The following is a 17,751-nucleotide window of genomic DNA, read 5'->3' on the forward strand; positions in this document are numbered from 1 at the left end:
CAATGAAAAAACGAATTTATAATTTCAAAATTATTTCAATTTTTCAACATAATCTCCCTTAAGACTAATACATTTATTCAAGCGATGCTTCACGCCATTATCCCTTCCCTGTAGTGGTTCTAAGTAAGATCTGCAAACTATCCCTCTACAGCTGCAATCACCTCTTGATTCAAAGAAAAATGCTGACCAGCAAGGAAGAGTTTTAGTTTTTGGAAGAGATAGAAGTCAGAGGGAGCCAAATCTGGGAAATAGGGTGGATGTTCCAATGCCATCTGCACAATTCATAGTGGAGATCCTTTAATTTTCCCATTGCCAAAACACCTTTGTGGATGCATTGTCCTGATGAAAGATGATTTTTTTCTTCTGCAAACTGGATCTTTTCTCACGAATTTTTTCATCTAGTCTGGTTAAAAGATCGGAATAATATTCTCCGGTTATTGTTTTACCCTTTTCAAGATAATTAATAAACAAAATGCCTTTAGCATCCCAACACACCGATGCCATGACCTTTCCTGCTGATGAAATTGACTTTGTCTTCTTTGGCGCTGAACAACCAGCTTCTGTCCACTGTTTTGACTGCTGTTTGGATTCTGGTGTTTAATGGCAAATTTAAGTCTCTTCCATAGTAATAAATCAATGCACAAAATCAGTTTTATTTTTGTTAAAACGCTCCGATCACTGTTCAGAGATTTTCATGTCAATTCATTTTTGATCTGCTGTGAGCAAGCACGACACCCATCTTGTGCAAAGCTTTTTCCTTTGCAATTCTTCATGCAATATATATCCTGCACATTCTTTTGAGCTTTTTCCTTTGCAATTCTTCATGCAAAATATATTATTAATATTATTCTTATTATTACCCCAAGACCTCAAGGAGTCAAAGACTCATCAGGGAGGTCTTTTTATCACACACACACATACATCTCATCATACCGTGTCTTAAACACACTCAAACTCCTTGCAGACACCACACTCTCAGGCAAGGCATTCCAATCATTCACAACTCTGCATGAAAAAACCTGCCTCTCACTCCCCTACTCACACCCTCTTTATAGTGTCCTCCATATCATTCCCAGAAGCCTTTGTGTTGTCTTCACAATTTTGACGATGTGTCCCTTAAATTTTAGATCCTTATCCACTATCACCCCCAGATCTCTTATTTCCTCTACCTCCAAACGTAGTCCTGTTTCAGTATTTGATAATAATGCCTTGTCATCTGCATATCATATTGCAAATATCTGTCTACCTCCAATCTTTATTCCTTCTTCTGCATTCTCCAGCCCTTCTTTTAACATTGCTTTGGAATACATGTTAAACAAAATTGGTGCCAGAGAACAGCCTTGTCTTACTCCTCATCCAACGATATCTGGTTCTGTTGTACCATATATGTCTCTCACCATGGTAGTTTGTCCCATGTATAGTGAAATAATTAGCCTTCTGTCTTTCCAATCTATACCAATCTTTTCCATTACTTCCACTATCTTATCCCATTTTACAAAGTCAAAAGATTTTTCAAAATCTATATAACAGATATTAACTTCTTTATTCACTTCCAGGCTTCTTTCACTTTTTATTCTTAATAGTCCAATTGCATCTCTTCTTCCCCCTACCCTTCCTGAAACCCAACTGACCTTCTCCAAGAAATTCTTCCACCTTAGATGCAATTCTCCATGTTAGGATTCTCATAAGCAGTGACGTAATGAGGGTATGAAGCGCCTGTGGCAAGTGTCTAACTTGCACCCACCCCAACTCAAAAATGACAAAAATGTTATACGTTTTGCGCCCCAAACCTAGTTGTTCCCATTGGCAAGTGTCTCTTTTGCCATGCCCTCGTTACAGCACTGCTCATGAGTATTTTTGATATATGGGAAATGAGGCCTATTATTCTAAAATCCCTGCAGTTCACTGCATTATTTTTCTTTGGTAGTATAAATATTAAGGTCATAAAATCTTTTGGTAATTCTCCTTTGTTATAAGTTAAATTTATTATTATGGTTATTTCTTCATTTCCTTTCTTCTGAAGTTGTTTCAAGAATTCTGCAGATATTTCATCTATTCCTTCTGTCTTTCCACATTTTAGTTCTTTAATGGCCATTTCTGTTTATAAAGAAAACTATGGCTTTATGTGTAGAAAACTGTTTTAAAAAATATCATTGTTACCTTTTAAATATATATATATATATATATATATATATATATATATATATATATATATATATATATATATATATAAAGGTAACAATGATATTTTTTAAAATAGTTTTCTACGCATAAAACCATCATTTTCTGTATAAACAGGTCAATGATATCATGTTTCTTCTGCATTTCTTTTCTTTGGAATATACATGATATGGTTTCATTAGGCACTGTTTCTCTCTCTCTCTCACACACAGGATGTACAGATTCTAGATTATGAGGAAAAATCTGTAATATATTTTTTTGGTTCTGGTATATTGTTTCTATAGTGGCATGTAATTAAATTTTCCCTGAATTTTAGAGATTTTATGACAAAATTGGTTTTCTCATGATAGTAAATAGGTATGTATATACAGGGTGATCAAAATTAAAGTATCCCTGTTTAAGGCCTTGTTGAGCACCACCCAGTGTCCCAAATGCCGCAGAACTTTGCAGGAATACATTGTTCAACACGTAGAAGCAATATCTGAGAAAAAAAGTTCCAAAATTCACTACCCAGGGCACGAATGTAGATGTAATATTTTTCTGTGTTGTAAGACGGATAAAAGCAGCACCATCATAAATAACACTTTTTATTCACTTCTATTATGCATTCATGGGCTGTACTGTTCAATGTGCAAAGGATGCAGTTTGTGCATACCAGGAAGGACAGCATGCACAAACTGCATTCTTTGCACAGTGTGTTCAGCAGCAGAATGCAGCTAGTCAAGACTGATGTTGCTCACATACTTTTCTCAAAGACTTCCATGTCTTTGAGAAAACCCTGTAGCCAGAAGTCACAGCACATCAGATGAGGTAAATGAGGTAGTCATGCAGTGGGAAACGCATGGCTGATCACTCTGGCTTCCATGAAATGTTCTTGAAGAATCTCCTGTATGCATTGACTGATGTGGAAGGGCCTGAAAATGGCCTGTGCATGAAAATGACTGAATCCACACACACACAGACACTGCTGTAGCTGTGGCACAACAGAATTGTTTACCATATCGCGATACCTCTCAGCAGTAACTGAGTAAGTCACAGAACCAAACTGGCAAATGTCCTCAAAGAAAAATGGTCCAACGATAAATGAAGCTGTAAATCCGCACCAGACAGTAACTTTGGGGGAATTTGTTGGATTACATGTTGGTTTTGCATAGCCCACACCCGGCATTTGTGGGTATTCACTGTTCCAATCAGGTGAAAGTGAGCCTCATCTCCCCACAGAATCGTTCACAGCCACGCAGCATCCAACTCCACTCGAGCAAGAAATGTTAAAGCGAATGTCAGTTGACTTTTGAAATCCTGTAGGTGCAACTCCTGTGTTAGGGTTATCTTGAATAGGTAGAAATGCAGAATCTTCCATAGAATTTTCCAGACAGTTGTGTAAGGCACATCCATGTGTCTTGATACAGTATGTAAGTATGTACACTGCAGGAACTAACGCTGTTATTCATGGCCCACTCCACAACCCCAATAGCAGCTTCATTCACTTGTTGTAAACTGATTGGTTTGTGATCTCTGCCAGGTCTAACTTTCAATGATCCCATTTCTTCAAAACGACTATTCATTCATTGCAGAGAGTATGTATGGAGATAGTGGACCTCGTTGATATTTGTTCAGGTGACGAAATTTGCAGAGTGCAGCAACAGCATTGCAATTATTTAGGTAGTACAGTTTCACGAGCAAAGCACATTGGAGGCAAGATTAGTGCCAATCAATGTGGATAGTATTACCAACCAGAATGAATGGGAAAAATCCTGTCTTTTTAGGTTTAAAAAGATGAACAGGATGTCCATCTTTTTAAACCCACCTGGCACCTGCTGAGTTGGTGATATGCAAATTTCACACATTTGATGTTTATAATGCCCTTGGTGGTGAATTTTAGAACTCCCCCCCCCCCCCCCTCAGCTATTGCTTCTGCATGAAGCACAATGTATTCCTGCAAAGTTACACAGCATTTGGATTACTGGATGGCACCTTGCTACAAAGCATTCAACAGGGATATTTTAATTTTGATCTGTAGATTTCAAATATGTGTACTAATTTATTTAGACCATCTGACTGCCTTACTCACAGCCCAAATAATAACAGTGTTTGATTAGATCTGGCAATTCCAGACATTCTTTTGTTGTAGTCTTGGACAGTATTAAGCTTATTTAGAAACTTTTTCCATTATTGTTGTGAATGTCAACTAGTTCAACTGCATGCAGATTGGATATCATGCTGTCCCCTCTCCTCTTGTCAACATCATCAGATTCCTGACAAGTACCCTAGTAGAGGGTGTACAAGATATTATGATAGTACTACATAAAAAAGTTACATCATTACGAATTTCCTATCAACAATTTTCTCCCAAATTAATCTGTTATCTCTTAGAACTCGATTATTATTATTATTATTATTATTAGTGATCTCCATGGAGTCAATAGACTCATCATTAGAGACTCAATCAGCAACATGTCTGTCATAACAAACTTTGAAATTATTTACACTCCCTGCATTCACATTGTACTCTATCAATGCATTCCACTCACCATCAACTCTCCACATCTTTATACCCTCCTTCTTCACCACATCTTTATACAACTTCCAGAGATGTTCTCTTGTTTTTCCCATCCTAACATCTACTCTTTTATATCTTTCCTTCTGTAATAATCTGGTAGAATCCCTTAACTAACTTGAAGGTCTCTATCATATCTTCTTTTTTTCTCTATGAACTTGTCTCTTTTTCTTTTTCTCTATGAATATTCCTGTAATCAACATTCCCTCAACTGCTCTACATAATCAACACTCCAGAGTCTTGATATCACTTTGGTCATTTGTCTTTGGACCCTCTCTAGTGTTTCCATGTCAAAATGACAACTAGGTGACCAAATTTGATTATAAAGAGACACTACTCAATACAATGTATAGCCTTCACAACACTTGCAGTGTGCCCTCGGAACTTTAGTCCACTGACTACCATCATTACAAGATCCCGAATCTCATCCACTTCCTGAAGTATGGCTCCACCAATACAGTATGCAGCCTTATATCTGTGCATCCCAAAGGGTAACACCTTGCATTTATTAATATTAATTCTAAGTCTATTCAAATCTTCCTGTAGAGAATTAGCATCAGTAATTCATGGTTTATTTACAATTTTTAAATAGGGAAACAAACTAAATACATTGGATTAAGAAAAAGTTAATTAATGTATGTATCTTTCCAGGCTTCTCTGTTTTGAGCTAGTTGAGTTATTTCTCGTAGGGAGAGAGTATCTGTGCTAATAAGGTGGTTAATATACTGCAAGAATTGTTTAGTTGGTCTATCTCTCCATCTTTGTCCATTTGAAGGAGCGTATAAAACTAAGATGTCAAAGAATGGAGAAGGAGGATGTCTCAGTTGATGTCTGCGTTGGGTTTCATTCAAGCGTTTTTGGTTTACCTCTTCTTAAATAGTGGAATTTCAAATATGATTCTTCCAGAAGTAACCAAGTAACAGTCTTAAGCAGGTTGTATTAAAGCTATTAATGGTTTTCATGCTTTTTGGATGGAAACATTCATTTCAATGTTTCTCCACTATATAAGAAGATAGCCTGAGAGGTTGCTTTGTAAAGCCTAAATTTTGTTTCCAAGGTGATGAGGGGTGAGAAATATATTTATTGTCCACCCCTCATCAATATAAATCCATATATTTCTTAGATTCCTGTGTTGATTGAAAGTTTTATATTTTCTTAATATTGTGTCATTTACAGTATTATTTATATTTGAACCTAAGTATTGGAAGTCTTCTACTTTATCTAATAGTTGGTTGTGTTGATATTTTGCAGCTTGGCATGGTTTGTTAAAGTGTTGTTGCACCCTTGGATCAAGATGAATCTATTAATAATATATCATCTGCATACCTTGAGGTCACTGAGAGAGAGTTGTTTATTGTTGGTTGTTAGCATTATGCCAAATCTGTCTTCAACCATCCTGAAAATGTAGTTTAGGGTTATTATAAAGAGGAAGGGAGCCAAGGTGTCTCCTTGTTAAACTTCTGTTGTTATAGGAAATTTTTCTGTCAATTCTCTATTGACAAGAACAAGTGCATGAAATTCTTGATAAAGTGCTGCAATTGCTAATTTTGTTTGGAATGCCATAATGATAAAGAATACTAAACATGTTAATTCTACTAATGGAATCAAATGCCTTTGTTAAGTCTATGAAATTGAGGATAAGAGAAATATTCTTGTCTTTGGAATTCCAGTAATCTTCTTACACTGTGAATGTGCTCTAATGTGCTTTTTTTCTTTAGGAATCCTGCTTGATTTTTTCTTAATAGTGGGGAAATATAAGGTTTTTATATGATTAAGAATCATTTTATTGTAAAGTTTCAGAGCTGTAGGTAATAGAGTTATTCCATGATAGTTTTCTTGTTTATTTAGGTTTCCTTTTTTTTGGTATTGGAATAATTATACCTTCTTTCCAATAGGGAGGCATTTCCCTTATCCTGAGAGTGTTATTGCATATATATTGAGGAAAGTATACTGTAGTTGGTCACCACCATGGAGTATGGCTTTGACTGCGATTCCATCAGACCCTGCGGCTTTACCTATTTTTTGCTTGCTGATTGCTGTTTTGAGTTCGTCAAGAGTGAAGTTGTTGCATTTATAGGTATTTCTTCAGTTATTTTGATTCTGGGCACTGAAGTTTGTGAAGTGTTTTAATGTTAAGTAAACTTTTAAAGTAGTTTTTCCATTGTGATAATTCTTTATCTTTGTCTTCTATAATTTTACCATCTTTATCTTTAATTCTTATTTTTTTTGGATTTCCTTTATTTGTTACTAAGATGTTTGACAATCTGAAAAGCTTCTTTTGTCTTATGGTTTCCTCCAAAATTTGACATATGTTTTATATGTGGGATTCTTTGTCTCTTTTTAGGAACTCATATACTTGGTTGTTTATTATCTCAAAGTTTTGCTTTATCTGTTCACTGTTGAGTTGTCTCATTCTTTGCTTGAGGATATTTCTGTGATTAATCAGTTTTATGTGTGACCCAGTTTTCTGCTGGTTTAGGAATATATTTATCCACTGCTCCTGTTGCAGCTTCTTTGATTAGATTATTGAAGTTGTTATTATTTTCAGTGTTATTACTTGTAAGCATTAGGTTTTTTAGTTGTTAGCAAATGGCTTCTTTATATTTATTTTGGGTTTGAGGGATCTTCTAAACTGCTCCATTTTATATTCCTTGTTGCTGTTTTCTTTGAGTTGGTAGCTGTTAACTGAAGCTTGATGTGAGCACTAATGATTCTGTGATCTATAATACTCCTGATAATTCTGCCTAACTTTGTATCATCATCATCAATGAACATTTGAAGAGCATTAACAAATAAATTAAATAGTGGGGGCCTTGAATAGAACCCTGAGGCATGCCACTGGTCACCTTCTATTTCTATTCTATTCTAGAATAGTATAGAATATTCTATTCCTAACCAATTTTTCCAAATTTGACCACAACTGTAGATATACAGACCACTGTATAATTGGAAATTTCTGTCCTAGAACCATGCTTGTGGAGATGCTCATTTGCATGAAATTCAGTTAATTTTTTTTTTTTTGTGAGAAATCTATTATTCACAAAATCATAGTATTGACAACTGTTTCATATACTTTGTGATGCTACAATGCAATAAATCAAGTCCAATAATATCTTTATTACTACATAATGTCACCTTCAGGATTATAGGTATCCATATCAACATGTTGACATGGATACCTAAAATCCATATCATTTTGTGAAATCATTAAATCAAAATTAACTTTAAGCTGCATAATTTTGTATTTTAAAGAAAGTTATTTGGTTACCATATCTTTTAAAAATAATAAAATGTTTTCTAGATTTTTCCTGGCATCCTGTTAATTATGATGACCATTTTTATTCAATGAATCCACTGAATTTTTACAATGTTGGAGGGTTTTAAAATGAATCATAGTTTATTTTCAGATTGCTCAATTTCTAATTCACTTAATGCCATTTTAATGCTCAAAAACTTTTAGATTTCTTATTTGTATTTTATACTCTATATCACATTGATGGTACTGGATCACAGGAAATTGATGAGGAAAGAGACTTGGGGATAATGATGGACAGAGAGTTGAAGTTCAGAGGGTATATATTGCAAAAGTTGGTAAACTAGTTCAAAGGATTGCTTGGATGCTGAAAATAACATCAACAAATAAGGATAGGGAGGTTATCCCTCTTTATAAGGCTATGATTCATATTATTCCTCTTTATAAGGCTTGCCTACTGTGCACAGATTTGGTCACTTGGAGTTCTTGGGAATCAGGAAGTGATGGAGAGGATCTAGTAACAAGTGACCAAGCTGGTGACAGGTCTATGGAATGCTCTCTATGAGGATAGATTGACGGTGTGTGGGTTGCAAAGTTTAGTTGATATGTAGAAAAGAGGAGGCATGATAGAAAACTTGTTACTAAAGGGTTTCTATAATATTAACATAAAACAAATTTTTCAATTTTTATTTTTTAAATTAATAATTATTGAATAGACCATTACTTATCTATGACCATACTGCAAAAAAAAATATAAAAAAAAAAAGAAAATAAGTAATCAACATTTTCATTGACTCATACTCCATATAGACCTTTTGCATTCACCTGGGGATATGCATCCTACCACACTATGGGAAATACGGAACTGTAGGACAGGATGATAAATAACTAGCTTTCATCAGAAATTATGTAGCTTCAGCCCCTTGATGAGGGACACTTAGAATAACCCAGTTATGAAAAATTTCTTTTCTAAACTTTTCAAATAATAACTGACAATAATTGTCTTTGAAATAGGTATTAATGATGAAGGAATGTGGATAAAGCAATATACTGAAAATTTTATTCGAGGTAGCTGAAAAATGTGTGCCAAAATCAGAAAAAGTAAGAAATTGCTTATATTCTTTTGTATATATTTATTTATTCAAATTATTTTTATTGTTTTATTTTAAACTGGAATGCAGTTGATTAACAGTTATTACAGTTTTTAATTTTTTTGGGCATGAATGAAATCATTATATTTCATTATTTTTATTACAGTAACTTCCATTGAGTCAACTGACTCATCATGGGAGGCCCACTAAACCAGCAACAAGACACTCTCTGCATTCACAATGCACTCTGCCAGTGCATTCACTTACCAGCAACTCTCCACATAAAAAAATCTACTCCTCACACCCTTCTTCACCACATCTTTGTACAACTTGCAAGGATAGCCTCTTGTTCTTCCCATCTTAACGTTCACTTTTTTTACAATTCCTTCTGTATTAGCCTGGTAGAATCTCTTAACTAACTTGAAGGTCTCTGTCACATCTCCTCCTTTCCTCCTATCAACAAAACTCTGTAATGCACATTCTTTCAACTGCTCTGCATAACTACCACCCCTTTTCTTTTTGGTTATTTGTCTTTGCACCTTTCTAGTGTTTCTACATCAAAATGAAAACTAGTTACCAAATTTGAGTACAGTAGTCTATTGTGTGGTCAGACCAATTTCTTATATAGGGACGCCACCACCTCCTTATCTCTACATGTCAGTGTACTGTTTAGCATAGCAGCAATATGATGTGCAGCCTTTACAACACTTGCAATGTGTCCTCGGAACTTTAGTGAACCGTCTACTGTCATCCTAAGATTCCTGAATCTCATCTATTTCCTGAAGTATAGTTCCATCAATATAGTATGTAGCCTTCCTTCCCTGTACTCCAAAGTGTAAAATCTTGCATTTATTAATATTAAAACTACAACTCCAATTATCTGTCCAAACTAAAAGTCTATTCAAATTTTTCTGTAGAGAATTATGAACAGCAATACTCCTGATAATTTTACCTAACTTTGCATCATCAGCAAACGTTTGAAGATTCCCAGTCAATTCATATGAAATATCATTAACAAATATGCTAAATAGTAGAGAGGCCCATAAACAGAACACTGAGGAATGCCACTGGTCAGTTTCCTTTTCTGAGACACTGCTCCATCACATGCAGCTTCTGGTATCTTTCAGAAAGCCAAATCTTCAATCTATCTAATCAGTAGGTTATCCAATCCCATCTTCTGCAGCTTATACACTAATCAAACATGTGGTGATCTATCAAATGCTTTTGCAGAGTCCAAGAAAATCATTGAATGCAAATCTTCCCATATCCATTGCATTCGTCGTTATATCATAAAATGTAAACAGATTGCTAAAACAAGACCTGCCCTTCACAAACCCATGCTGACTATCATAGAGAATCTTATGTCCATCATCCCAATCCTGTATTCTATTCCTAACCAGTTTTTCCAAATTTAACATCAACCACAGATATACAGACCTGTCTACAATTGGAAACTCCTGTCCTAGAACTATGTTTGTAGAGAGGTACTATTTTGCTTTCTTTCCTTCTCCTTAGGAACCTTTCCTATTGCAAGACTCTTTAAATAATCTGGTCAAAGGCATGACTAACTCTTTTGCACATTCTTAAAAATACACGGTGATATCTCACCAATTCCCACAGCCTTATTAACATCTAACCCAAGCAACACTTGATACACCTCTGATTCTTTCACCTTTAATTCTCCTAATACTTGCCTCCCTTCTACATGTTGTACAGCATCATTCACACCAGTATAATACATACTGATGAAGTGTTCATTAAGTAACTTCATCTGTTAATTTGACAACAGATGCCATATGGTCACTCAGATGCTCAGTGATGTGCCATATCACCTTGTGTTCCTATCATATGCTTTTATGGAGACTTCAACTCTGAAGATCATTCTATCCAGACACAACATCCATTCATCTTACTGACGGTCTATCTCTTCCTCTTTTCCTGTGAACTTCGTCATCATCATCATCATCAAATTCCTGCCATGTACCCTCAAGGGGTGTACAGGATATGATAGTACTACATGAAAAATTTACATCATTACTAACTTCCTATCTACAATTTTCCTCCAAATCAGTCTGTTACTTGTCAAGACTCCAACATTATCAGATCTTATATTTCTATCGTCTAAGGCACTTTGTACCGTATCAATCCACCTATATCTTGGTTTTCCTCTGGGTCGTTTTCCTGCCAACCTGGCAGAGAACACTTGTTTTGCTAATCTTTTCTCGCCCATTCTGTTTAAGTGACCATATCACCTGAGATTAGCTCTGCTAGCCCTGTGAACTTTACCTTCTATAACGTAACCGTTTTGAGAAGTCCTCCTTCCATCCTTTCAGAGTGTCCAGATTATTTTAACTTTCATTTGTCAATGTCTTTAAGGAGCCCTGATCCTTTCTAGCACCCATCCATCTGTCTGCCTTTCAGTATATGTTATCCTCAACAGCTTTCTGAACACCACATCTCAAAATCAGCATCACTGTATCTACATCACTCTGTCTGGCCATAATCACTTCTTCTTAGTAAATCGCAATCAATTCAGTTGTCCACCCCCAAACCCTTTCAAATCCAAATCCATCAGCTTTGAACCATTCTAACTTTCCTTCAAATTTACTCTGTACATTCACAAATTGAACGCTCTTCACTTGACACAATTCAAGAATTTTGGTATCATTGCTCTTCTTCTCAGTTCACTACTATCAACTTTGGGCAACAAATCATACCACATTCACTTTCCATTAACACCTCTTAATATGTGCTTATACACTTAGAAATAAGTCAATGGATACCGTAGTGTGAGGAACAAACAGCCATCATGCCCATCTTAATAGGTTGTAGAACCTCCTTTCACTGTGATGACTGCAGCAATCCTACAGGGTATACTTTCCATAAGCGTAGGATAGCGATCAGTGGGAATTTTGGACCATTCTTCCTGTAGACATGTAATGAGGTCCTGAACTGTGGTGGTCATCCTTTGACCTCAACCAATGCTTTAGTTCATCTCACAGATGTTCAGTAAAGTTGAGATTCTTATTTCTTGTGTCTTTTCTAGATGTGAATTTGTGTACATCTTTATGTTGGAACATGGTATGAGTAATGGCTCTTCCATTCCTTGAGTAGAAATCTAGCATGTGCTTACAATTATTATTAGCTGTTCTTTTCTCCAAAATTTCCTATCTCTTTTCTATATGTCTGGTATTCCTTTCTTGCTCTGCTGTTAGATCTCTCAAAGAAAGACCACTTTCAAGTTTGGTGTCCAGGATTGCTCTGGCAATTCACTTCTGAGCACAATCATTGTTTGCTGGATTCATATATGCCCCATGGTGGATGGAGAGTTCTCACACATAATTCTCCCTTTATTTGTGAATTAGTCTTTCATTCTCATATTAATCACGATCCCTCAAGCCCTAGCCAAGTACAGAGACCATAGCAATATCACAGATGAATTACAAAACCAGAGGAAAACTCGCATAAAAAACTTTATTAGCATAGAACTTTATTGCTACTTAAACTAGAAGAACTGCTACTTATATAATAAATATTTTGGATTTAAAAAATAAAATTTCTGGTTGTCTTTTGGATGCCTCATATATTATAATTAGTTTAGATGGTGTATCCTTGTTTACTAATGTTCCTTTATCTAACACCATTGAATTACTTCCATAAGAATTTCCTTCAAATATTGTTAAACAATTTGATTTTCTAATACATTCTGGTTATTTCTCCTTTAAAAACAAATTATATCAACAAATTGAAGAAACAGCCATGGGCAATCCTATTTCTCCTACTATCTCAAACTTCTTCATGGAACATGTTGAACAATGATTTTTGATAACATTTCACCTAGACCTACTCACTGATTCAGATATGTAGGTGATGTTTTGGCAATTTAGAATGGGTCTTCCTCTGAGTTACAGCAGTTTCTTTCTAAATTAAATGCATTTCATCTCAGGATCCAATTCACCTTAGAAGAAGAAGTAAATAAGCAGCAGTTAGCCTTTTTAGATCTTTTAATTCTTTGTCAACCTGGTAGCCTATATTTTTCAGTATCTCATCCTGAATCTCATCCCGAATCTCATCCCCATCCTAATCAAAATGGGTACGATGTACATTAGTACATCGTACCCATTCTTTATGTTCTTCAGACGAATTGCTACAGAAAGAATTACAACATATTAATTCCACCTTTTTATCAAAGAGTTTTAAGGATTCTTTCATCAACAGAGCTTTTAACAGTTATGGTATCTCTACCTCTTCTAATACAGAAGAAATAACTTGCATTCCTATCCCTTATGTGCATGGCATTAGTGAATGCATAGAGAAAGTTTTAAACCACTGAATATTTTTATTGCCTTTTGCCCCATCAGAAAAATCTCCACCTTTTTTTCAATTCTCCTGAGAATAAGTTTCCACCTCTCAATTATCCAGGTGTCTACCAGATTTTTTGCACTTGTGGATTATCTTATTTCAGACAAACAGGAAGATCTGCTTTTATTCGGCCAGAAGAACACGTTTCATATTAAGGACTAATTCCAGTAATTCTTTCAGAACCTGAAAAAATTACTTTAAGTATCGAAAGAAAAGACTGAGAGAATTAAGATAATGAGTCCATTGCTGCAGTATGACAGAGTACAGCTGAGAAGGAGGGCCATAATAGCAAATGACTCGATACATAGGTTATTCAGGAGGGGTGGTGTGAGTTTGATGGGGGAAAGGAATTATATAAGAAGGAAAGTTTGCATCAGAATGGATTTGGTGTGCAGAGACTGGAAAAAGTGTTGTTGAATGAAGTGAAAGTGGATGTGCAGAATCAGGGAAACTAGAGCTTTTGGGGGGGGGGGTAAGTTGGTGAGTGGATATGCAGACATCAGTTTGGCAGATGAGTGTAAGAATGTGTGTAATATGCCCAAGTTAGTATCACTGGTAACAAACCAGAATGGGATAGGGATGGGCCTAAAGGACTTTTGCACCTTATGTACACTAATTCCAGGAGCATTAGAAACAAGCAGGGGGAATTTTTGGCATTGGTTGGCTCATCCTGGCCAAAGGTTATTGGCACTAGTGAGACATGGCTAACAGAAAGATGATATAGTTAGTGGGATATATGAAGGATATAGTGTGTTCAGGGAGAGAATAGAATGGGGGGGAGGAGTGTTATTGATGATAGCTGATGAACTGCCACCAAAGAGAGTAAAATTTCGACTGTAGGATAGCGAAAATAGTATATTTGAAGCTATCTGGTGTGAGATTGAGGTTAGTAGAACAAAATATACAGTTGAATGCTGCTATAGACCAGGGGATAGAAAAGATGTTGGAGATAGTATGCATAGATAATTACCTGAGACAGCATGTGATAGAATATATTATGGATTCAAGAGTGCTCGATTTAGTAATTACATCTGAAAATGTGTCTGTAACAAATATGACCACGTTGCCACCAATTGGTGAGAGTGATCATATGGTCTTGACATGGGAGGTGGCTAAACTTGTGGAATTTTCAGTTAAGACGGGATATATGTGAAATTACTGGGCTGATAAGTATAAACAAGCTTAGGAGATTGCTTGGATAGGTGCCATAGCTTGTAAAACTGCAAGAGCTGGATGTTGATAGCGCATGGGAAGTGGTAAAGGAGTGTTTCAGAGAGGTAATGGCAGACTGCATACCTAGAGTCAGGAGAGTAAATCGAGTGGGAGTTAAATGAATAAATAACACCCTCAAGCTGGAGCTGCAAAAAAAGAAACAATTGTGGAAGGAATTTAAGGAGAAAGGTGACCTGCTGGCACATGAACAGTACAAGGCACATTACAGAAGTTAAACTAGTGTGGTAAGAAAGGCAAAAGCAGATTATGAAAGGAAGTTAGCAATGCAGGCTAAAGAGAATCCCAAACAGTTTTTTCGATATACTGCAAGTAAAAGAAATACTGTATATGGCAGAATGATTTTAAGGATTGCTGATGGTAGAGAGGTAACTGAATCAGTCGAAATAGTAGAATTACTAGGTGAACACTTTGCAATAGTATATCATGCAAGTGGTGATATTGCAGGAATGAGCTTATACAGGAACTGAGGTAAATGAAATGGAGGTGAATAGCATATTACAGAACCTTGACTATATTGTTTAATCTAAGCCTCAGCTCTAGGTTAGTCCGGGGAGGTGGGGGGGTTGAAAGAGGGGAAAATTTCATTGCATAAAGGAGCTCCAAGACTGATGTAGCAAATTACCGACTGATCAGCATATCAGGAGTCATTCTCAAATTATTGAAGAAGTTGGTCAAGAGCCAAATACAGGAATAGAATAGATGGAAATGGGATACTGTATGGGGGGGGGGGGGTAGCATACTTTTGTGAAGGATAGATCATGCCTCAGTAACTTGCTCATGTTTTATAATATAGTGATAGCTGAGTTGGATACAGGTAATGGGTTTACAGTGATACTGCTGGACTTTTCAAAGGCCTTTGACAGGATACCACATGGAATTTTAATCAGTAAAGTGCAGCACATCATCATTTTCATCAATTCCTGACATGTACCTTCAAGGGGATGTACAGGATATGATAGTACTACATGAAAAATTTACATCATTACTAACTTCCTATCTACAATTTTCCTCCAAATCAGTCTGTTACTGTCAAGACTCCAACATTATCAGATCTTATATTTCTATCATCTAAGGCACTTTGTAAAGTATCAATCCACCTATATCTTGGTCTTCCTCTGGGTCGTTTTCATGCCAGCCTGGCAGAGAACACTTGTTTTGCTAATCTTTCCTCGCCCATTCTGTTTAAGTGACCATACCACCTGAGATTAGCTCTGCTAACGCATTCCTGGATGCTAACAATGTCAAGTTCTTTCCTAATATCCTCATTTTTAATATGATATTGCCATTGATGCCATCTGATTACGCCTCTAATCTTTCTCAGGACTCTCATATCTGCGGTCTCTAGTCTTTGGTCAAGTGTTTTACTTCTGACCTAGCTCTCAGATCCATAAGTTAAAACTGGTTTGAACACTGTCTTGTATACAGCTAATTTAGTGTTCCAACTAATTTCTCTCTTCTTCCATATGAATTTATTCAGTTGGCTGCCTACCATACCAGATTTGTTGATTCTGTTATCTATTTCCATATTTAATTTACCATCTTCAATAAAAATCGTGCCTAAGTAGCTGAAATGTTTTACTTGTTCCACATTCACAACATGGTTGACATTTTCAACAATTCTACCTATTTTCATTGTCTTTGTCTATTTAATACTGACCTTCGTACCATATCTATTACAACAGTTATTCAATTTGGTCAGGGAATCTTGCAAACTTGTAGCAGATTTATTTAAAAGTATAACATCGTCCACATAAAGCAAAGAGCTGACATTAACATCTCCAATTCTGATATCATGTTTAATACCACTTTCCTTCATAATATGATCCATATAGATAATGAATAACAGAGGGGATAATGTACATCCGTGTCTGACACCAGATTTAACATTAAACTATCTTTCTGTACTTCCTTCAATTCTAACTACTGACTTACAACTCAAATAAAGACTAAGTATTGCTTGATATAATGCCCATTGACACCATATAACTGTAGCGTATTGAATAGCTTCTCTCTTGGCACCTTGTCATATGCTTTTCAAGATCGACAAAACTTAAATACAGATCTTTGTTATATTCCCATGATTTCTCAACTATTTGTCGTAAAGTGAAGATCTGATACTGACAGCCGCTATTTGGCCTGAATCCAGCTTGTTCTTCACCAAGCTTTTCTTCCACAATTCTTCTCAACCGTTTCTCAAGTATACTTGCATAGATCATGTCAGGAACACTCAGTAGGTAAATACCTCTGTAATTCTCACATTCAGTTTTATTTCCCTTTTTATATATGGGTACTATTAGAGCTCTACGGCAATCATCGGGAATTCGTCTCTCTCTGTCCAGGCATTCTGAACTATGCAGTATACAGCCACTGTAAGACTTTTATACCACCATACTTCAGCATTTCAAGTCAAATATCATCTACTCCTGCTGCCTTTTCACATTTCAAGCCTTTGATGGTGCTTTTTCTACTTCAAGTATGGATATGTATTCCTGACTATATGCCTGTTGAGTGTTTTTACCACTGTGCTATCACTGCTTGTTTCGTTTAGCAATTTTTTGAAGTAATTACTCTATACTTCAAGGATATCTTTTTCTCCTGTTTTCATGTAACCTTGATCATCTCTAACTCCTTGTACAGCACTCTTTCCTCCATTTCTAAGCTTCTTCAACAACCTCCAGAATATCTTACCTCCTTCTTGATATTTATTTTCTATATTCTTGCCAAAGTCCTACCATGACTTTTGTTTAGCTAGTTTTACACAGTGTGTCGCTTTCTTACATTTGTCTCTGTATTCTCTAAGAGCAAAAGCTGGCTTATTTGCCAGGAACTTTTGATATGCTTTCTTCTTTTCCTTCACTGGCTCTTTAACTTCCTGTGTCTACCATGGAGTTCTGAATTTTCTATCCTTGCAGACAACCTCACCGCATGCCTCTCTGGCTGAATCAATCAGGGTTTCTTCAAAGTTTGCCACTGAATCTCCAAGGTTTGGTTCCTGTTCTCTAACTCTTTCATTTTTTCTTCAATAATCTTTGTGTATTTTAGTCTACAGTTCACATCTGAGAGCTGCTCAACTT

At 35.9% G+C, this 17,751-nt stretch overlaps 1 protein-coding gene across 1 annotated transcript in view; it reads left to right on the forward strand.

Annotated features, from left to right (window-relative positions):
* LOC150107634 (uncharacterized) overlaps nucleotides 1–17,751 on the forward strand; it is a 276,919-nt gene that overhangs the window by 45,541 nt on the left and 213,627 nt on the right. Inside the window, exon 3 of the mRNA XM_090392144.1 lies at nucleotides 9,006–9,092. The gene's annotated coding sequence lies outside the window, so the exon portion shown is untranslated. The remainder of the gene's footprint in view (nucleotides 1–9,005; nucleotides 9,093–17,751) is intronic.

The sequence above is a fragment of the Typopeltis vanoorti genome, chromosome 4 (assembly GCF_054136105.1).
Source record: "Typopeltis vanoorti isolate ZY-2024b chromosome 4, IOZ_Tvanoo_1.0, whole genome shotgun sequence".
Lineage (NCBI taxonomy): Eukaryota > Metazoa > Arthropoda > Arachnida > Uropygi > Thelyphonidae > Typopeltis > Typopeltis vanoorti.